Source organism: Ovis canadensis, chromosome 20 (genome assembly GCF_042477335.2).
Source record: "Ovis canadensis isolate MfBH-ARS-UI-01 breed Bighorn chromosome 20, ARS-UI_OviCan_v2, whole genome shotgun sequence".
NCBI classification, from domain to species: Eukaryota; Metazoa; Chordata; class Mammalia; order Artiodactyla; family Bovidae; genus Ovis; species Ovis canadensis.
The window spans coordinates 23,173,069-23,194,802 of record NC_091264.1 but is presented as its reverse complement, the minus strand read 5'-3'; the positions used below and the strand labels follow the sequence as shown (position 1 = coordinate 23,194,802).

Here is a 21,734-nt window from a genome sequence, read left to right as displayed (position 1 = left end):
TTGATTTACAATGTGTTTATGCTGTACAGTAAAGTGCTTCAGTTATGAATATATACATTTTTATATTCTTTTCCATTATGGTTTATTGCAGGGTATTATAATTTTCTGTGCTATACAGTAGTACCTTGTTGTTTATCCACCCTATATATAAGAGTTTGCATCTGCTAATCCCCAAATTCCAATACTCCCCTCTGCAACCCTCCTTCCCCTTGTCACCCATAAGCCTGTTTGTTCTCTGTGTCTGTTTTCTCTTTTGTAGATAGGTTTATTTATGTCATATTTAAGATCCAACATATGGAAGTGACATCATATGGTATTTATTTCTCTTTCTGATGTAGCTCACTTAATATGATAATCTCTAGTTCCATCCACGTTGCTGCAAATGGCATTATTTCCTTTTTTTTTTTTTTTCTGTCACACCACATGGCATGGGGAATCCTGGTTCCCCAACTAGGGATCAAATCTGCACCCCGGCAGTGGCAGCTCAGGTTCTTAACCACCGGACCACCAGGGAAGTCCCTGCTTCATTCTTTGTTATGACTGAATAATATTCCATTGTGGGGATTCCCAGGTGGCTCAGTGGTAAAGAATCTGCCTGCCAACACACGAGACATGGGCTCAGTCCCTGAACTGGGAAGATCGCCTACAGAAGGAAATGGCAACCCACTCCAGTATTCTTGCCTGTGAAATCCCATGGACAGAGGAGCCTGGCAGGCTACAGTCCATGGGGCCACAAAACTTCAGACGTGACAGAGGGACTGAGCTTTCACACACACACACACACACACACACACACACACACACACGAGTATTCCATTGTATTCACAGACACATCTTCTTCATCCATTCCTCTGTCAATGGACATTTAGGTTGTTTCCGTGTCTTGGCTGTGGGGACGGTACTGCTATGAACACAGGGGTGCGTGTATCTTTTCAAATTATAGCTTTGTTCAGGTATATGCCCGGGAGTGGGATTGCAGGATCACTCAGCTCTATTTTTAGTTTTTGAGGAACCTCCATAGTGTTTTTCATAGTGGCTGCACCAACTAACATTCCCACCAACTGTATAGGAGGGTTTCTATTCCTCCACAAAGAATGGGAATGTGCTTTGAAATCATGAAAGCCGCTACAGATGTGCGGTAGCGGGACTGCCTAATTCTGGAGTCTCCAGGTGCCAGCGAGGCTCTGTTTCGTTTGGCTGGCCGGCTGTCATCTCGTATTTGGATGCCATTAGGCAGAGCGCAGACAGTCCAGTATGCCCCAGGCCTCCCCTCCGCCTACTCTCTCAGAGCAGCCAGCAGCATCATAGCCTGCCTTTGTCGTGTTAATATCAAGTCCTCACTCCCACCTGGAAGCTTCTGGGGTCCTGTGGGTACCTCCCAACAGGAAGATCATTCGTCTGCAACATATGGCTTGCGGAGGGCCCAGCCCTCAGCCTCCAACCGACCCCCCCAGACCCCCCAGCCTCCTGGGCCCGAGGGCAGGAAGGGGCCCACTGCCTCCAACCATAGCTTATGACAAACGACTCCCATGGGTTCTGAAATGACCACATCGTTTTCCCTTTTTCCGGTTAGAAATTTGTCAAGTCTCCTCCAGCCTGGCCCGCATCCCCAGCCCCCTTCCATCTACACCCTGCCTGTGCTCCTCAGACCTTAAAGAATATTTAACCACCTGTTAAATGATTTATCCCATTGAGGCTGCAGAGCTCAGGGCATCGCACAGGCCTCCTGGAGAATTAACTAGAGCCATAAATCAAAGCGACATTTGAGAAATTTCCAGCCGCCCCAGACAGTAGGCAGTGGCTCAGGCCCAGACAGGGGAAATGGCATTTAGATGGGGGGAAATGGCATTTAGGATGGAGAGGCAAGAGCGCTGGCGGGGAGCGGCCTCCAGGCCGGCTCTGGAGGAGGACGTGGGCCAAGGACGTTCCGCTCCCACAGGGCTCTGTGGGGACCGTGGGCATATCCCCTTGGCTCTTTGTGTCAAGTGCAGACAGCAACTTAACCCCTCACATGTCCAGAGCCTGCAAAGGGCTTTCCCGCCTGTTGCGTCATCTGCTTTCAGAACAGCCCAGGGAATTGGCATGGGAATGAGGGCAGTTAGCCTAACGGTGGGGTTCTGGGCAGCAGCCCTCCTGTGGGGCAGTCCTGACTTTGGCAGCCCAAGAGGGACAATGGTGGGACGCAGGGACCAGACAGCTTGGGTTGAGGGCTGGTGGCAAGTGAGGCTTGTTTAGATTCTGGTCCAGGGTCCAAGGGCAACAGAGGGAAGGAAGATCAGAGAAGCTGATCATGAACTGAGCCAGTTCACTTGTGTCCAACTCTGCGGCCCCATGGACTGAGCACGCCAGGTTTCCCTGTCCATCACCAGCTCTTGAGCTTGCTCAAACTCATGGACATCCAACCATCTCATCCTCTGTCATCCCCTTCTCCTCCTGCCTTCAATCTTTCCCAGCATCAGGATCTTTTCCAATGAGTCAGTTCTTAGCATCAGGTGGTCATAGTACTGGAGTTTCAGCTTCAGCATCAGTCCTTCCAGTGAATATTCGGGGTTGATTTGCTTTAGGATTGACTGGTTTGATCTTGCAGTCCAAGGGGTTCTCACGAGTCTTCTCCAGCACACAAATGCCAACTATGTGGTAAACCCAGGGTCAAGTTGCAGAGACGAACCCCTCAAATCCCACAATAACCTAAGGAGGAAGGAAGGGAGAGAGTTCTTTAAATCCCATTTTACAGATGGGTAAAACTGAAGTTAGCAAGAATCCGAGCTAAGGACTGAACCCAGATTGGTCAAACTTCAAATTAGGTGATTTTTCTTCCCCACTATGAGGTCTTCTAAAAAATAAAATATAAAATATCCTGGTCATGGTACTTCCCTGGTGGTCCAGTGGCTAAGAATCTGCTTTGCAATGCAGGGGACATGGGTTCGATCCACGGTCCGGGAGCAAAGATCCCACGCGCCTCAGAGCCACTAAGGCCACGTAGGGCAACTACCGAGCACTCCAGAGCCCTCACACCTCAAGGAGTCTGCACGCCGCAACTACCGAGGCTGTGTGCTGCAACTGACGCCGACACAGCCAAGTAGGTAAATATATGCATACTTTTTAAAAATAAAAAAAATACAATTTAAAAATTTTAAATTTTAAAAATGTACCAGTCACTTGACTGTGCCTGGCCCTCCACCTGGCCCGCGTCATCACCTAGAGTCCTTACAACAACTCTAGAGCCTGGGTTTCTTACTCTTTCCATTTTACAAATGAGGGAAGCTGAGGCCCCGAAGCCCCCAGCTCTAAGATTCCCAGCCAGCCCCTGGTCCAGCAGACACACCACACAGATGACCGCCTGGGTTTGGAGTTTCCATGCGGGAGGCTTGGCAGTACCTTCCAGGCGAGAACAAGCCAACTGGACCATCAGGCCCTGTCTTGGACGGAGAGGAGGGAATCCCACAGGGAGAGGGGCTCAAGCCAGATGCTCAAAGACCAGGCTGGAGCCAGCAGAGTGCTGAGTACGGAGGCTGCAAGGACTCTCGGGGGGTTGCCTGGGCCATCCCAGTGCCAGAGTTCTTGGCAGCTGGCCTTAGTGGGCTCCAGGCACCCAGCCATCAACGGTTCCAAGGCAGAGGGGCAGGGCGAGGCCTGGGCTCATCTTTATCCGGGTGGGCACCCTCAGGGAGGCGTCTGCACCCTGGTGTCCTCTGGGGTGGGGAGGACTTACCCTGAGCCATCATCTCTTCCACCTCTGGAGAGTGAAGGCTAGGTGGGGAGGCCCTCACTGCTGGGGCCAGAGCTGGCAAGGCACTTCGTGGTCACCGGGGCTCAGAGAGACTGAGTAACTCGCCCGAGGTCAACCACTGGTGTGAAGTAGAGCTCGGAGGAGCCCACGCCTGCTGCAGATACGGCAGCAGGGTCAACCCGTCACAGGGTGCTGAGAGCTCTATCCAGATACTCCGGCGTCATCACGGCAGGCAGCAGGCTCTGGAACCAGCCACTGGCCTCCCCTTGCTCAGCCCAGCTCATCGCCCCTGCCCCCATCCCGAAACACAGCCCTCCCCCATCCACCCCTTCCCAGAGTGTAAACTCAGCCAGGTGTCCAAAGAGACCAGGGCCCTCTCATGCCTGCTCAGGGCACAGCCCTGGGGCTCCCAGCCACTAGCCTTCCGGGCAAAATGATGCAAGACCCCAACAGTGGTGAGGAGAGCAGAGGACGTCCCTGACCCTCCTGCACCCTGGCGTGGGCCTCATGCTGCCCACTTACCAACCCAAGCCCCCAAGCCCCCAGCCATCCCCTGAACCACCCTCTCCCCTCCCCTGCCAGATCCTTCCCATTCTCTGCCTTCTGTTTCTCGGGCCAGATCTCAGGGACCCATCGTCATCACAGACTCGAAAGCTGAGGCGACAGGGACAGATGACGCTGAGCTCTGCATCCCCAGCAGAGCGAACACTCCCTCCACTGGGCCTGATGCCGCCAGGCTCGCTTACTCCTCCAGGACCAGCTCCAGCTCTGCCCCAGCCACCTCCCATCCACAGGCCACAGGCTGCGTGGGCTTCATGGGTTTGGGGAGGCCCACTTGTCTGAGGGAGCACACAGTCCGTTCCAGGGCCACAGCAGGGCCTCTTGGCTGGAGTGGGGAGAGGGCTGGGCCCCAGGGAGTGGACCCTTAGAGCTGCTACCCTGAGTGACAATGTCAAAACTCCCCCAGAGGATGCAATCAATTCAGGAGCTTGCAGACAGGGGAGGGGAGGCCCCTTTGCACATGTGCCCCGTCATCTGTCCCCAGTAGGAGAAGGGCAAGTCTGCAGCCTTGTGTAGAAGAGGGCCTGGGGGGCTGGGGGGTAGGCATGATACACCCCAGACCTCGGACTCAAGGCCAGAGAGAAAGGCCCTGTGCCTCTTCATGGTTCTGTGAGTGGCACCCCAGGGTTGCCTGCCCCCAAGAGTGGCTTTAAGAGGCCGACAGGCTCTGACACAGCTCAGCGGGCCTCCAAGTAACACGCCCTTGTTGTTCGCTGTCAGGGGCTGGGGAGGGGGAATGGGCAGCCCCTTCCTCACGCTGGGGGTCCAAGGCGCTGTGGCTGGAAGCTGCTCCAGTGGAGGGGCTGGGAAAGTTCACTGAGGTCTTCTGGGTTTGAGCCACACAATCTGAGTTGGATGCCAGTAAGTTCCCATTCAACAGCTCCCATAGCCGTGATCAGAAGGGTCTCCATGGCCCTGGAAGGGGCCGGGGGAGCAGGGAGCCACTGGGGGTGGTTGAGGGGCGTTTCCCACACTCCTCCTCACAATATTTAGAAGGAGCTCTTTCCAGCCTCAGGGCTCAGGAACGGAGACAAAGAATCTCGTGAGGACAAACTTCTGTCCTTTAGGGGTGTCATTTAAGGGGGCCGATCTCTGGAGCAGCCAGCCCTGGAGACCCCATGTTGACCCAAGGAGCTAACAGCCTGAACCCCTATGTCCCCACCTGTACAATGGGACCTACAGGTACCCCAAGATGCTGAGCGTTAGGACCGGATGAAGACCGGTTTACGCTTGGCTTGTTGTAGGAGCTCCCAGGCCTTAGTTCCCGCCTCTGTCTCCACCGCATCTCTGGGGAGTCACCTCTGGGCAATGTTTCTCTCCTCCACCTGCCTCTGTAGCCAATAAACCCCGCCGGGTCACCCACTGACTTCCTGAGTCTGGCCTAAGGAGGTGCCTTGTTGATGTAAACAGTGGTGGGGGTGAAGATCCTCAAGGATGACCCAGAGGCAAAGGGGAAAGTGCTCAGCCTGCCCGCCTCTGGAACATTCCGGTGGGCCATGCAGATGCGGCCAGCGAGGCCCCAGGACCTGGGTAGAAATGCCCAAAGCTCGGGGTAAGCCTGAAAACGAAAGAAAGAGGAGGACCGGGGGCACAGGACCTGGCAGAGGAGCCAAGGAAGGAGCCCCCTGGAGTCGAGACCCCAGCTGGGAGCCCGCCGTGCCCAGGGCCCAGAGCAGGGAGCAGACAGTGGTCCCCAGACAGGCAGAGGGGGTTCCCACCAGAAGACAAATGGCCAGATGGCAGAGAGAAGGCGCCGGCTGCAGCCTCCACTGGGAAAATTAATTAAGCCTTCAGTTAGTGCAGGCCTGGCCCTGTCGGCTTCAAGGGGCACCCAGGGCCCAGGCTGCCCTGCCCAAGCCAGGAGTTAATGACTCAGCCTCTAAGTGAACTCAGCGGAGCCAGTCAGAAGCACCCAGCCTCTGTCTGCCTGCCTGCCTCCAGGCAGGAGGGAGAGGTGGGCACGCCTCTTTGTATCCCCTTTGCCACCAGGAGTCAACAGGTCACCTCATAGGCCAGCTGGAGGTGAGACGGCGTGGTGGACCCTCTAACCCCTGGGCCTGGGTGTCCTGATATGACTCCCAGAAAGGAAGGAACCAGAGCCCTAGCATGAGAGGGCAGGGAGGCCCCAAGAGGTTTCACTGCAACATTCCCTGTGTCTGATAAGGCGGGAGGTACTGGAAACAAAGATGGAGTCCAGCCCTACCTTCCAGGAGCTCACGGCCAGCCGGAGGGGCAGGGCTGCAGAGTAAACAGATATGAAACTGACCTGCTCCAGACCATGCTTGGCCAGGGCTGCCAGTAGCAGCACCCTCCGAGAGGTATCCAGGGAGGGGTCTCAGCAAGCCTTGCAGCTGGCCAGGTGAACATATGGTCCCCACCCTTTCTTTTACAGGTGAACAACCTAAGGCCCAGAGAGGGCAGGCAACTGGCCCAAGGTCACACAGCGACTCCAGGGCAGGACCAGAACCAGAAATCAAGCTAGAACCCACCACGGAGGCTGTAAAGAGTTTACCTGCTCACATCGCACACGGCAAACTGAGGCTCAGAGGACACTGAACGGAGCCCTCCTGGTACCCACGTCCCATCCTGAGACAGGCTGGCCCTCCCAGGGTCATGCCCGGGAGTCCACTCACTGTCTTTTCTACTGGGAGCAGCCGCTCCCTCAGGGGCACAGGTGCTTCCTGCCCTTTCCCACCTCCCCATCTCCTGCTCACACCAGAAGCGTTCCCCCAGCACCTTGGGCCAACAGGGCGGGTCACCAAGAACAGCCAAACTCCACTGACCCTCCCAACACTGCCAGAGCCAGGTGTAGAGCCTGCTGCTCAGACTCACCCAGGGAGCTGGTCAAAATGCAGACTCCTAGGCCCCTCCCAGGACCCGATGAATCAGACTCTCTGGAAATGGGGCGAGGAATCAGAGCTTTAACATAAACCCCGCAGGGTTTTATTTTCATAAATGTTGTTAGTGGGTACATAAATACAGAAAAGCATACAAGCCATAAGTGAATTACTCCACACATTCTCACGAATTGCACACCTGTTTAATCTACCCGAGATCAAGAAACGAACACCAGTAGCCCCACAGAAACCCCCTCCTGGGACTTCCCTGGCAGGCCAGCGATTAAGGCTTTGCACTTCCAATGCAAGGGGCAGAGTTTGATCCCTGGCTAGGGAACTAAGATCCCACATACTACATGGTGCAGCCAAATAAAAAAAAGAAACCCCCTCCTGCCCCCTTCCCACCAACCTCCCCAGAGGGTGCCACTACCCTGACTTCTAACAGCTTAGACCAGTCTTGCCTGCTTTTGAACTTCACGTGCTCACATGTATGGAATTCTACATACACTTGGGTCTGCTTTTCCTGCCCGACATTGTTTGCGAGGCTCGCTGAAATCATTACGTGCAGTGGTGGTTTATTTCCTCTTGCTGCCGAGTAGCATTCCAGCCTATGATTATACCACAATTTTTCTGCGTTCTGCTGGCGGTGGGCATCGTTGTTTCCTAACTTCAGGATAGTAACAGGGGATTGCTGTGAAAATTCTACTGCGTGGATCTCTGTGGACGTTTGTATGCATTTCCAAAGGGAACACATCTACGAGTAGAATGTTGCATCCTGGAGTTTGCTTGTGAGCACGTGCAACAGACACCGCAAATGATTTTCCAAAGGAGCTGTACCGAGTTAGACCCCACCCGCCTATCTGGGAGTTTCAGTTCATCACATCCTCCCCGACAGTTGGTACACGTCTCTCTTCATTTGAGCCATTCTGGTGGGTGTGTAGTGAGCTCATTTTATGCTTCCGCTTGCACTTCCCTGATGACTAATGATGTTGAGCACATGTTCTTCTGTTTATTGGCCATTTAAGCATCCTCTTCTGCGAAGTGCCTGTTCAGATCTTGTGCCAATTTTTAAATCGGATTGTTTGTCTTTTCCTTATCAATTTATAGGAGTTCTACATATATTTGGAATTCCAGTCCTTTGTTGGAGATGTGTATTGTAAATATCTTCTCAACTTGGCTTCTTGCCTTTCTACTGTTAATAATATCTATTTTTAAAGATTGAAGTATAATTGCTTTACTGCATTGCATTAGTTTCTGTTGTACAACAGAACTAATCAGCTATCTGTATACATATATCCCCTCCTTCTTGGACCTCCATCCAACCCTCCTCATCCTACACATCGGTGCTATATATACACAGAGGAATATTATTTAGCCATAAAAAGGAATGAAAGTGGGTCATTTGCACAGATGTGGATGGACCTAGAGTCTGTCACACAGAGTGAAGTTGAGTCAGAAAGAGAAAAACAAATATCATATATTAACCCATATATGTGGAATCAAGAAAAATGATATTTTTTGATGAACAGAGTTTTTCATTTGAATATAATCCAAATTTTCCTTGGAGGGTTTTTTTTTTTTTTTTTTTTTGCAGGGGAGTGTTCCATTTCTTCTATCCTGTGACCAGGTGACTTTATACACATGGACATTTGAGGTGTGTGAGTAGAACTCCTCTAGATGTATGACTGTCCTTGTTATTGCTAACTTCCACTTCCTTTCTCAGCCAGAGACAGAATTTGCTTAATCATGCCAGCTTCACTTACTGAGTATTTACTTTATTTTTATTATCATTATTATTATTTTTATTATGGAGTGCTCCTGCATCTAGGTTGCCTATGTTGTGCCCTGTGGCAAAAAACCTTGTTACTATCAGCTGTTCACACTGTCTGGGGCATGCCCAAGTAAGCACCTGAACGTAAATGGCAGATTTAAGGTAGTCCGCGAATATACCTTATTGAAGACCCAAGACCCAAGACCGGGAGCCAGTTCCAATGGAGTGCACCTTAACTGTTCAAGGCCACAGCTGGTTTCTCATCTCCCCTCCCCGAAGATGGCTACCTACGTCTCGGTCAAATGAACCTGGGCATCTCACAGATCCCGCCAGAAGTGGCACTCGGACTCACAGGAAAGGCACAGAGATAAACAGAGACTGCAGGGCCCCTGATGTCTTCCCCAGGACCCACAACCCTGGCCCGGCCACCCAGGGTGGGCATGTCGCTCGTGGTGGCTTAAAGGCAGCGCTCAAGCACTTTGCATGTTGTGGGACACAGAGCATCTGCCATACCACGTATGCTAAGAACCACTCCTGAGACAGGAGGGCCATGGAGTGTAGCACCAGGGTGACCCCAGCCCCCTGGCCACAGATGATTGGACGGGAGCGGACACTTACCAGGCTGAGCCTCCAAGGCTCTCTCTCCAGGGAGAGAATTTGTCTGAGGGGCAGTCTTCTAGTCCAGACCCCTGCAAGGGAGAGATGACGGGAGCTGAGACTGCCGTGAGAGCTGCCGGTGGGCACAGCCAGCCCTAGCCCCCTGGAAGCCATCAACATGGTCTGCAGAGGAAGGCAGAGGAAGCGGATGTGCAGACAGGAGAGGGATGAAGGGTGGAGTGTGCACACCGCCAAGGTCACCGCTCACCTCCTGGGTCTTGACCCTTCTGCTGCGCTCCCACCCGGGGGAACCCAGAAGACACTCAGCATCTTTCCAATAAGTCCCCCTTTCTGTTTAACGTGAATCATGTCTTGCAACCTAGAGATGATTATCACCTTGAATCCTCAGAGCTCTGGATTCTTCCTTTTTTCAGAAATGAAGAAACTGAGACTTGAAAGATGGCATTTAAGTGCTTTTTCCAAAACCTGGCTGCCACTAAAAAAACCAGAGCCAGGACTCTAGCCTCATCTGTATGGCTTAAGTTCAGTTCAGTTGCTCAGTCGTGTCCGACTCTTTGTGACCCCATGGACCGCAGCACACCAGGCTTCCTGTCCTTCACCAACTCCCGAAGCTTGCGCAAACGCTAATCCATCAAGCAGGTGATGCCATCCAACCATCTCATCCTCTGTCATCCCCTTCTCCTCCTGCCTTCAATCTTTCCCAGCATAAGGGTCTTTTCCAATGAGTCAGTTCTTCACATCAGGTGGCCAAAGTATTGGAGTTTCAGCTTCAGCATCAGTCCTTCCAATGAATATTCAGGACTGATTTCCTTTAGGATGGACTGGTTGGATCTCCTTGCAGTCCAAGGGACTCTCAAGAGTCTTCTCCAACACACTTCAAAAGCATCAATTCTTCGGCATTCAGCTTTCTTTATAGTCCAACTCTCACCTCCATACATGACTACTGGAAAAACCATAGCTTTGACTAGACAGACCTTTGTTGGCAAAGTAATGTCTCTGCTTTTCAATATGCTGCCTAGGTTTAGCTTTTCTTTCAAGGAGCAAGCGTCTTTTAATTTCATGGCTGTAGTCACCATCTGCAGTGATTTGGGAGCCAAAAAAATAAAGTGTCTCACTGTTTCCATTGTTTCTCCATCTATTTGCCATGAAGTGATGGCACCGGATGCCATTATATTAGTTTTCTGAATGTTGAGCTTTAAGCCAACTTTTCACTCTCCTCTTTCACTTTCATCAAGAGGGTCTTTAGTTCTTCTTCACTTTCTGCCATAAGGGTGGTATCACCTGCATATCTGAGGTTATTGATATTCCTCCCAGCAGTCTTGATTCCAGCCTGGCTGTGCTTCATCCAGCCCGGCATTTCGAATAATATACTCTGCATATAAGTTAAAGAAGCAGGATGACAATATACAGCTTTCCCGATTTGGAACCAGTCTGTTGTTCCATGTCCAGTTCTAACTGTTGCTTCTTGACCTGCATACAGATTTCTCAGGAGGCAGGTAAGATGGTCTGGTATTCCCATCTCTCTAAGAATTTCCCACAGTTTGTTGTGATCCACACAGTCAAAGGCTTTGGTGTAGTCAATAAAGCAGAATTAGATGTTTTTCTGGAACTCTCTTGCTTTTTTGATGATCCAACGGATGTTGGCAATTTGATCTCTGGTTCATCTGCCTTTTCTAAAGCTCAAAGCCTGCTCTAAATAAGAAACGCTCTACAGCACAGAGCCACACATGCTGGGCCTGAGATCAAGGTTTTCCGAAGTGTGTTCTGTAGAACCTAGGGCTCAGGAAATGAGTCACTGGGGCAAAAAAGAAAGAAAAAAGGGATTTTGGTTTTCCTGATCCAACTTTGGGGACAGTGGGCCAAACATACATTGAACAAGCTACTCTTTACTTCAGGGCACTGCAGAGCCTCTGCTAGGAGACATAGGGGAAATTTATAGAATGCAGAGTTTTCTGGAAAATTATGCAAGGATCAAATTTCTCCTCTCCACTCTGGGATCCCCCTGGAAGGGCGTGTCCTGGGCAATTAATGGAAATGTCCATCCCACTGGGTATGTGACACTGAGTTAGAAACATTGAGGGAAGGGGTCTGTTTTCTAAATCTGCTTCCTAAGGGTTTGATTAACCTGAAGCCGATCCCCGCCCCCCCCCCCGGGGCTTAGGCACGCTGGATGTATCAGTTATAACTGAATTTCGGAATCTTTCAAGTGACTGAAGGGCCTCACGATGCCTGGCCAGGACTCCAGGTTCCCAGTGAGCCACCAGCCTCTTCCCAGCAGGAATGAGGCCCACAAGGGGGAAAAGAGAAAAGATGAGGAAGAGAAACGAACCAAAGAAAGACGGGAGGACCAGGGAGGAAGGAAACAGTCCCTCAAACGCGGTGATCTGCGAGGGGGCACACCGGGCTCAGAAACCAGCAAGGGGGTGCACGCCTGGGCGCTGGCGGCTGTGGGGAGCGGTGACCACCCCTAGGCCAGAAGGAGCAGAGGGGAAGAGCGCCCCCGACGCCCTGGAGAGGGTGGGCGTAGCAGGAGCTCTCAAGTCCTGGGGCTGTCCGCAGCGAACGCCCCTCCCTATTACAGTCCTCTGGCTCTTGGAGCTCCTGCCCGCTGGTGCGCACAGCACTGGGCACGTGAAGAGGGTGAAGCGCCGGGCTGAGGGGTGGACCAGCCAGCCTGCACTGAGGGAGTGTTGAGAGAAGCCTGTGGGAATCGGAGGAACAAGATGGGAGATGAAAACCCCGCCCCAACAAAATGCAGGGCCTCGAAACGAACAGGAGAGGAGAGAGGCCGGGCGGGTGGAAACAGCTCGGCTCTCCCCCTCCTAGAAGCACTAGCTTGTTGCCAGGATCCAAACCCCGATCTCTGTATCAGAACAGCCCACTCTGGGAGGCAGATACCTGAACGCATGTGGGAGAGGGGTGCTGAGGAATGCGCTCAGCTCAGCCCCCTCCCCGCCGCGCTGGCTCCCGCGTATCCGGTGGGCGGACGGATCTCGGCTGAGATCAGCTCAGCAGACCCGCCTCTGATGTGCACCGTCCTCCCTCTATACAAGCCACGAGTGCTTGAAAGGTTGGGAGCATAAATCAATGCCAGGCGGAAAAACCCTCGTTGAAATTCAACAGGAAAATGCATCGCAGAGGATCCTGGAGTGAGTTTCTCTCCACCGAGAACAGTTGTCCCCTGTTCGGTTTTTGTCTGAAAGCAGATGCTCAGACATTGCAGCGGCTGAAATGGGTCGGCTCTGTACGATTTGCCCCACCGAGAAGGGTGACGACCCCCTCTGCCTTCCAGACCCCCGGGTTCGGGAAAGCTGGCCAGCACTCACACATCTCTCTCTCTCTCTGCTTCACCCCTGCAAGTCTTGGTCCCTCCGAGAAGTGTCTCTCCCCATTCTGCAGAGAGGTAAACTGATGGGTCAGCACTGAGACACCCCTCAGGCCTGCCAGGCACCCAGCCCTGCCACCAGCGGGGCCTGCCTCCCCTCACCGCCTGCTGCCTCTCAGGACCTGGCTGGCTGGGGACACGGGGAGAGTCACCTTCCCGGTTTATCCCAAGCACAGCAGCGCCAGGCTCCTTCGGCAGGATGAAGCCAGGAACACTGTGACGCGATCTGCGAGGCTGGGAAATCCATCATGGAGGGAGGCAGCGGCTGTAGATCAAAACCTGCCCTCGCTGCCTCTACAGCATCATTAGCAGTGGGCAGAGCTGGGGGGAGGCTGGGGGGCGGGGCGGGGGTGGCAGGAGCAGAGCTGGAGGAGAGATCTTTGGATTTACAGAGTAAGACTGGATGCTCCAGAGGTACCCAGTGGAGGTGAGTGGGCCAGCTCCAAAGCCTCTGAGTCCAGGGTGTGGCGGGTGTCACAAGAGGGGCTCAAGGCCCCAAACGGTTGCTGAGGAAGGCTTCCTGGAGGAGGAGGCATCAGAACTGAGCCCTGATATCCAGACCCTGCTTAACTAGGCAGACCCCTAACTAGGGAAGTCTTTACCCTTGGAGGCTTTACAGAAAGACAAGACATGACCAGAAGTCTTAACCCAGAGACCCATCATGTGATGCTCATTAATGGGGTTTATGGATGGGCAATCAGGGAAGGCTTCCTGGAGGAGGTGAGCCTACGCAGAGGTTTAAAGGAAGATTGTGAAGAGAGACTGACACCGGGCAGACCCACCACCTCTATGTCCTTCTCAGCTGCTGTCTCATTGTGAGGTTGTATACATCTCTCTAATTGTTCAATTAACGTCCGCCATCCACGGACTATGGGCTCACAGTTTGGCTCCTCATTGTGCCGTAGTGAATGTTCAGTTAGTGTTTTCAGAATGGATGAATGAGTGAACAAAGGAATAGCCGTGAGTCTCCTGGTGGCCTGAAGGTGGCGATGGTCCAGCCTGTGCTGGGGTGGAAGGCAGCAGAAGGCCCTGGAGATGTCTAAGCATAATGGAGCAGGTATGGTTGAGCTGGGCAAGGGCCCGTTTGGGACAGGACGACAACAAGCACGGTGTTCACTGTACTTACTTCAGGAGGAGGAGGGGACACCTGGGCAGAGAACGGGGGAGGGGGGGGCGAGGTTAGGACTGAATATGGAGCAGGTCATCTGGAGCTGCGGGCTGCTGAGCTTGCAGGACGCAGGCTTGGAGGGAAAAGGGCCCAGGATGCAGCCAAACCTCCCACCATCAGCACCCCAACCCCGTGGCCCCTCTCCCCAGCCCAGGTTCCTCTGGGAGCCACTGTGCCTGCCTCCCGTCTCCCCACCCCCCACCCCACCCCACCCCCGCCTCCTTGGTCCGATTGCACAGAGTGATTTGTGGCCCTGACAAGTTGAATTGTGGGTAAAGCGTCTGTCCAAATGGGGAGCAAATTGGAACTGCAGCTCCAGCCGGCGGGCCATCCATCATGGGGGAAAGGCTCCGTCAGCACCTCACTGCCCCAGCCTGGCCCTCTCTGTGCTGCCTGGGGTGCAGGAGGCGCCTCCTCTCTCCACCTTGGGTTTAGGAGGACAGTGTCGGGGGCCCTGGGCTGGGGGCTGGATTGTGGGGAGAGACAGGGAAAAGAACTGGGATCCCCATTCCCCAGGGGTTACATTTACAGGGTCTGCTCTGGGCTTCTCTGTAGCATGTTTATGCTGGTGAGGGGGACATCAGTCTCCCCAGAGGTGGCTACATTAACCCATGGGGAAACTGAGGCATGGCACACTCAGGTTACAGCCTCAAACTTACAGCCTCAAAGCTCGATATCAGCAGAAACTGGGGCTGAAAATCTGCTGCTGGGATACCCGGAATGCTTAAACAAAGCAGTCATGTCCTGCCACATGGAAAAATTCAAAAGCAAATAAACATTGCATCTGGCCAAAATCCTAGATCCTGGCGGGGACACTGCGGTGACTCCGTCATGGACCAGTGGGGTGAAGGGACACAGAAGCCGCATGGTGCTCAGACCCCGCCTGAAAAGACTGACAGTCTGTGAAGGAAACAGTGTGTTCGGGACCAGGTGTGTCTGCTGGGCGCCCCCTGCCAAGCCTCTGAGGTGCCGTACACATGCCTCCATCCATGTGGCTCAGCACCTGACCATAGCTGCTTAGACCAGAGGTGGTCACCGGAGCCACAGGCTGTCTTCTCATAATCTGATCACTGACCTTGACTTGGAGCCTGACTGGGAAAGATCAGCTAAGCCAATCAGATTGGAGAAATTTGGGACTGGGACTCTAAGTAGCCCAATCGGACAGCAGAGTGAGCTGAGCTGAATGGCCACCGCGACCTCAGGACTCTTCTTTCTGAGGGACCCAAGCCTCTGCCTTCCCCCCACCGGGTCCTTAGTCGAGAAAACCGTGCGGTGGGGGAGGGAGGAGGGGAGCGAATCATGCTGTGTGTCATCCACCTGCCCCCCAGCTCCTGAACTGTCAACCACGTGAGTCATGTCAGGTTCCCTATGAGGGCTGCGATTTCGAAACTCACAAGTCGGGCCAGGAATGCTTGTTTCTCTCTTTATGCTGAGTCATCCCTTCCCTGAGACAACAGCTGTCCTGCCAGCTACTGAATGGGAGACAGCCAAGGTCAGGATAGGGGTTACCGCAGAATACAAATGAACGTTTTGATGCGTCATCCTGCCACGTGAGGCCACATATGGCCAGGGACCCCAAACACTGAAGCATCAGGATGGGGGAAAGTGCCTCCTTTGTGGCTCTTTCCGGGGGGTGGGGGGAGGGTGTATGTTGTTTGGGTTGGGGTGAGGGTGTATGTGGTGTGGGGGTTGGGGTGGGCATTTCTGCAGATTCTACTCTCGATTCACTTTTTCTTGGCCTTTCCTAGTTACTGTGGCCTTGCGGCCCCTGGTGACCTGCTAGCTTCATGCTAAAAGTCCCAACTGTTAGCAGAAAGTGCATTTGTGTCTGTTTCAATCAGGGTCCAGTGCAGGGAACAGAAGCAGGGTTGGGATTTTAAGCAAAGAGGGAATTAGTACAGGGAATCAGCTGCTTGCAAAGCCAGAGGAAGTGCCGTAGAAGTCGGCTCCCGGCTGGGCATCCAGGAGTGGCAGAACAACACTGCTGAACTGACCCATCAGGAAGGTGAGGAATGCAGAGGGCTGCAGCTGCCATCCTAGGGTTTAGAAGCTGCTGTCAGCGTCCTGCCTGTGTCTGGGTTTCCACAGAGCTGGTGACTGGCCACAGGACTGCAGCTGAAGGAAATATGCCGTCAGCAAGCCCCCAAAGACCAGGAGGCTGGCTGCATTTCACGTCCGCCTTCCAAGCCTCATACAGGTGCATCTATTTAGCAGGACCTGACTCATGAGCCAAAACCTTAGGTGCACAGGAGTCTGGGAAACAGTCTGTCTTCAGCTTTGTAGCCTCCGCAGCACCAGAAGGAATAGAATACCCATGGCATCCAAGCACGGATCTCAGAGCCTAATCCTCAATTCCACAGAGACCCCAAAGGCTGACTTGACCCACCTTCTACAGCCAGTGGGGGCTGACTGCCCTTGGTTGAGGCCTGGCTCCTGAAGAAGCTGTGTAAACACAGGAGGGTTTATCTGTCCATGGAGGGCAGAGGACTGAAGAGCGAGGTACATGTCTCTGAGTGCACACACAGCTATCTGGGGAAGAGGAGCAAGGGGCATTTAGAGGCGGGAGATGGAGCCCGGCTCCGCCCACATTCTCACGGGGCCTCAGATAACTGGAGCAGCCAGGACAGTTAAAATTGGGTGGCAAAGTCAGAGGCAGAGGGGGATCTCAGGAATTTCAGCGTCTCCCTCTGGCCCTCCTGAGTCATTGTAAGCTGAAGTCTTTATCTCTCCCTGACCTGTATTTGGTGGGGAGGCTCAGCATCTCCCATTCAAAAACCATGCCATGCTTAGTGTCCCTTTCTTCCAAATACAGTTGTGATGCAAACGCTCTCAGGTTCCCAGAGGGGGAGCCTTTGCTGGGATGGGGCACACCGGCATGGGGGCCACACGGTGACAGTGGCCGGCTCTCTGCAGGGCCCTGGCCCCGGCAGGCAACAGATGCCAAATCCAGGAGCCATGAGGCCTGGCGTCCACGGCCTTCTCTGCCGAAGCCCTGGGTGGAGCGGCTCTCTGCCCTGCGCTTAGGGAATAGTTCGGCTACCGTGGCTCACCGGTCCCTGCAAAGATGAAGGGGCCGCAGCTCCGGAGGAGAAAGGACCCACCCCGGGCTGCTGGCGGGGAGGGCCGAGCCACCCCAGAGGGCCACTTGCCCAAGGCCTCCTCCCCTCCCAGAGGGCTCCCGCTCACCTCCGCCAGCCCCCGGTGTCCCAGATGGAAGAACCCCACCCACCCCCCCAAGCTGCTTCCTCATACCTCCTCCTCCCAACTGTCCAGTTGGTGCCATGGGGGCCCCCCGGTCTCCAGTCTCTGAGGCCTACGCCTCTGTTCCCTGGGGTGTCCTCCAGACATGGCCCCTCCTCTCCCCCAACAACCCCCGCCCCGGGCCCTCCTCTCCTCTGCCCTCATCCTCACACGAGCCACATGACCCACCCCCTCCCATCAGACCCCTCTCTCTCATCCCCCTTAAAGCCCCGTCTGGGTCCCCTGACTCCCCTGCTCTGACATCCCTGGGGCCCCGTGGTTTCTAAACAGAGCCCCAGTGCCACAGCCTGACCTCAGGCTGTCTGCAGCCCACCCTCAACAAACCTGTTCTCAGGCCATCTCCCACACAGCCTCTACCTTCTTGCCAAACAGGATCACTTCCTTACTTCTCGTTGTTATTCAGTCACTCAGTCGTGTCTGACTCTTTTGTGACCCCATGGACTGCAGCATAACAGGCTTTCCTGCCCTCACTATTTCCCAGGGTTTGTTCAAACTCATGTCCATTGAGTCTGTGATGCCATCCAGTCGTCTCACCCTCTGTCGTCCCCTTCTCCTCCCCGCCTTCAATCTTTCCCAGCATCAGGGTCTTTTCCACTGAGTCGGCTCTTTGCATCAGGGAGCCAAAGTATTGGAGTTTCACCTTCAACATCAGTCCTTCCAGTGAATATTCAGGACTGATTTCCTTTAGGATGGACTGGTTGGATCTCCTTGCTGTCCAAGGAACTCTCAAGAGTCTTCTCCAACACCACAGTTCAAAAGCATCAATTCTAGAATAGTGGTTAAACCTTGGGCACTTACCTCCTGGGTTCAAATCCTGCCTCCACACTTCTCAGCTGTGAGAACTTGGGAAGCCACATGATCTCTTTGCGCCTCAGTTTCCTCATCTGGGAAAATGACAGTAACAACAGCACATCTATGTCATGTGGAGACATAAGTCATAAACAAGTTAGTAAGTGCAAAATGCTGAGAACAGTGCCTGGAGCATATAAGGACTCAGCAGAAGCGGACGGTTATTATCATCCTCATGCCTTGACTCTCCCAGTTCTGAGCCTTTGCTCAGAATACCCATCAAAGAATACCCATCAAAGCCCTTTCCATCCTTGAAGGACATGCAGTTTGCTTGCCCAGCATCCCATTCTTGGGGGACCTACCCTCCCTCCCTCCCGGAGTGATACCACTGTGTCTGTATGGTTAGGTGGGGCTGGCTGGCCCTACTCTCCAGCTGCAAGGTCAGGAGTGTTCGTGAGGCCTGACCAACTGGAGGTCATCTGTGCTCTGGCCACAGTGATCAGTTTAGGAATGGGCGTGTGAATCTTTCTGGGGAATTAGAGTCCTCCCCTGAGATCCTCTGGGATCCTGGGCTGTAGGGATGGTGTGGTAGGCTGAAAAAGTCTTCCTTCGGGACTTCCCTTCCAGGGGCTCAGACTCCATGCTCCCAATGCAGGGGGCCCAGGTTCCACCCATGGTTGAGGAACTGGATCCCATGTGCCTCAACTATAGATCCCATGTGCCACAGCTAAGACCCCACAAGGCCAAATAAATTTTCAAAAGCCTCCCTTCCAAAGATATATTTACTTTCTAATACCCAGAGCCTGTAAACCTTACCCTTATATGCCAAAAGGGTGACTATTACCTAAAGATGCCAAAGGGAATAATTAAGTTAAGGGTCTTAAGAAGAAAAGCCTATCTTAGATTATCCAGGTGGGCCTTAACTCCATCACAAGTATCCTTATAAGAGAAATTAGACACACACACAGGAGAGATTAAACAGAAAGGAGAAGATGCTATGCAAACCTAGCCAAGATGCGGCCACAACCCAAGAAAAACCAACAGCCCACAGAAGTTGAGGAGACAAGGAATGGATTCTTTCCCAGAGCCTCCGGAGGGAGGGAGCACAGCCTCGCAGGCCTTGATTTTGGATGTCTGGCCTCCAAAACCGCAAAAGATTGCATGTCTGCTGTCTGAAGCCACCATGTTTGTTGTCATTTGTTACAGCGGCCCTAGGAAGCTAGACTGTGAGCCTCGAGATGCTGGAGGCCAACCTGGGTCATGTGATGACCCCGAGTCAGAGGAAAGCAGAGGCGAAGACGGAGAGAGGAGGACTAGTCCCTGAGAACTGTGGGTCATCCCTGAAGGCAGCCTTCTTTCCTTGGCCTTTTCAGCAACACAAGCCAATGAATGTTCCTACTTAAGCCAGTTTGAACTGGTCTGTCCCCTTGCAACCCAAAGAGTTCTGGCTAACATTCCACCCAACAACTATCCAAGCCTCAAAACGTAACTCAAATCTTTGACCCAGTTTTCTTCCCTAAGGAAATAATCTGAATAAGGACCCTCACTGCTGCATGAAAAAACAGGGGGAAAAAACCTACACAGGTAACCACAGAATATGGCTTCATAAATTATGACACATCCCTATGGAGGGATATTATGCAGCTATTAAAAATCATGTGTTCATGCTCATTATAAAATTGTAGGTGAACAGCAGGACATTAAAAAAATAGAGAGACACAAAACACACATATACATACATTTATATATTTATACTTATAAACAGAAGGACCCCCATTTCATTTTTATTTTGCTTTAGATCATTTTAAGAGGTAAAGATTATTCATGCAGCTGAAATCCTGTGTGTACTTCTCCCCAGTTCCTTATATAAACCCCTTCCCTCTGTCACTCAAAAGTTGGTATCATTCCGATGCATGATTTTAAACATTTACTACCTGGGAATGTATCCTAAGTAATACATAATATTTGTACATGTTCTTGCATGTTAATAAATAGTATGAGACTCTCTGCAACCTGCTTTTTTACCCAAAGAATAATACGTTGGTGCACTAATCCATCTTGATAATGTATAACATTAATTTTAACTGCTGCCAAGAATTCTATTTCTGAGTATTCCATGCTGTATTTATCCTTTCTCTGGTTAATAAATGCCGAGATTATTGACAACATTTTTTTTCCTATAAAAATGCTGCCACTCTCCAGGTCTCTCTGCGCACACGTGAGATTGTCTCCCGGGATATACGTGCAGAAGAGGGTGGCAGGGGGCTCGTCTTCATCTGTACACGGCGCCGCTGAGCGGTGGTACCAAGATCGAGTGAAGCGTTCCCGTTCCCACATCCCTGACGGAGAACCATTTTCATTTTTGTCAGTCCAGAGGAAATTGTACCTCACCATGGTTTTCGTGAGCCTTCCCTGTTTACGGGGCTGTCCATCATCGTTCCACGTGCGTCTATTTCAGTTTCCTCTTCTGTTAAATCCCTTTACCTGCATTTGCCTGTTGAATAAAAAGTATATCAGCATGAACTACACCCCAATGTTAACTGTGGTTGGACACTTAATCTGGGGGACCGTCCCTGTCTGCCACCCCCCTAACTTTAAGAAACACCACCCCGCCCAACCCCGCGTCTTCACCCTCCCACCAGCTGACACCACGTGGACCAATGGGAGCCGCCAGCCTCTTCCCTGATCCTGCCCTGTGATTGGCCCAGACTTGGGCACTGTGACCCAAATCAGACCAACCAGAGCCCTTCCCTGGGAGAGCGCCCCCACCCCTCCCTCAACCCTGAAATTTGAGGGTGTAAGGTCCAGCCTCACCGAGACAAGGAGGCTGAGACCAAGAGAGCCGCCTGCTGAGTAAGGGTGGAGTGGGGTCCGCCAGCCATGTCTAACATGCTTCAGCCCTCTGGTCACTACTGGGACCCCCACCTCCTGCCCTGGGGGCCAGGCTCCAATCAGTGGCCCTGCATGTGCACCCAGGAGAGTTCATGCTCACGTGTAAGACCTGTCTGCAATTTTCAAGTGTTCTGTTAATAGGATAGGCACATCTGTTACTATATGTCATCAGAAATTTAACACATTGTCATTGTTTAATCTTCCTTATCTTTCAAGGTGAGGCACAAACATCTCTTTTCCATGAAGGTTTTCTGATCCCGCAACCAAGAGCCAGGACCAGCTGCCATCAGCTGCTGAGGCCTGTCCTGGAGTGCGTGGAGGCCCCGGCCCAGGAAGGGGCCCCGGTGGAGATGGGGAAGGGAGGGACAGACAGAGGGGAAGGCCTGTTAGGGAAGTGGGGGGCCAAGTGGGTCTGATCTCCACTGAATAGCAAGGATTTAGCAGATGAGGCCTGACCAGAAACCTGCCCCTGGAGCCCGGGATTGCCCAGGCTCTGACCCACCTAAGGTGGGGGGAGACCAGGCAGACTCTGGCCTCTAGCTTGAAGGGTAGGGAGAAGCCTGCCCCGAGGGCCAGGGGTTCCGCATAGGACCTGGGCCTGCTGACCTATAGGGAGATGCTTGCCAAGGTGACCCTGGACCCCAGCCCCTGACCTTTCCCTTCTCACTGAATCTAGCAGCTTAAAATGAGAAGCGTGTTCCAGTAGATGTGTCTTATGGGAA

The 21,734-nt window shown here is 52.9% G+C and overlaps 1 long non-coding RNA gene across 1 annotated transcript; it reads right to left on the bottom strand.

Moving 5' to 3' along the window:
* Positions 1-244: 244 nt before the first annotated feature.
* LOC138425289 (uncharacterized) lies at positions 245-16,599 on the bottom strand. The gene is made up of 3 exons (XR_011251153.1): positions 16,457-16,599; positions 9,518-9,588; positions 245-2,688 (listed from the first exon to the last, which is right to left on the bottom strand). It is a non-coding gene; the product is annotated as an uncharacterized lncRNA (long non-coding RNA).
* Between the last annotated feature and the right edge of the window lie 5,135 nt (positions 16,600-21,734).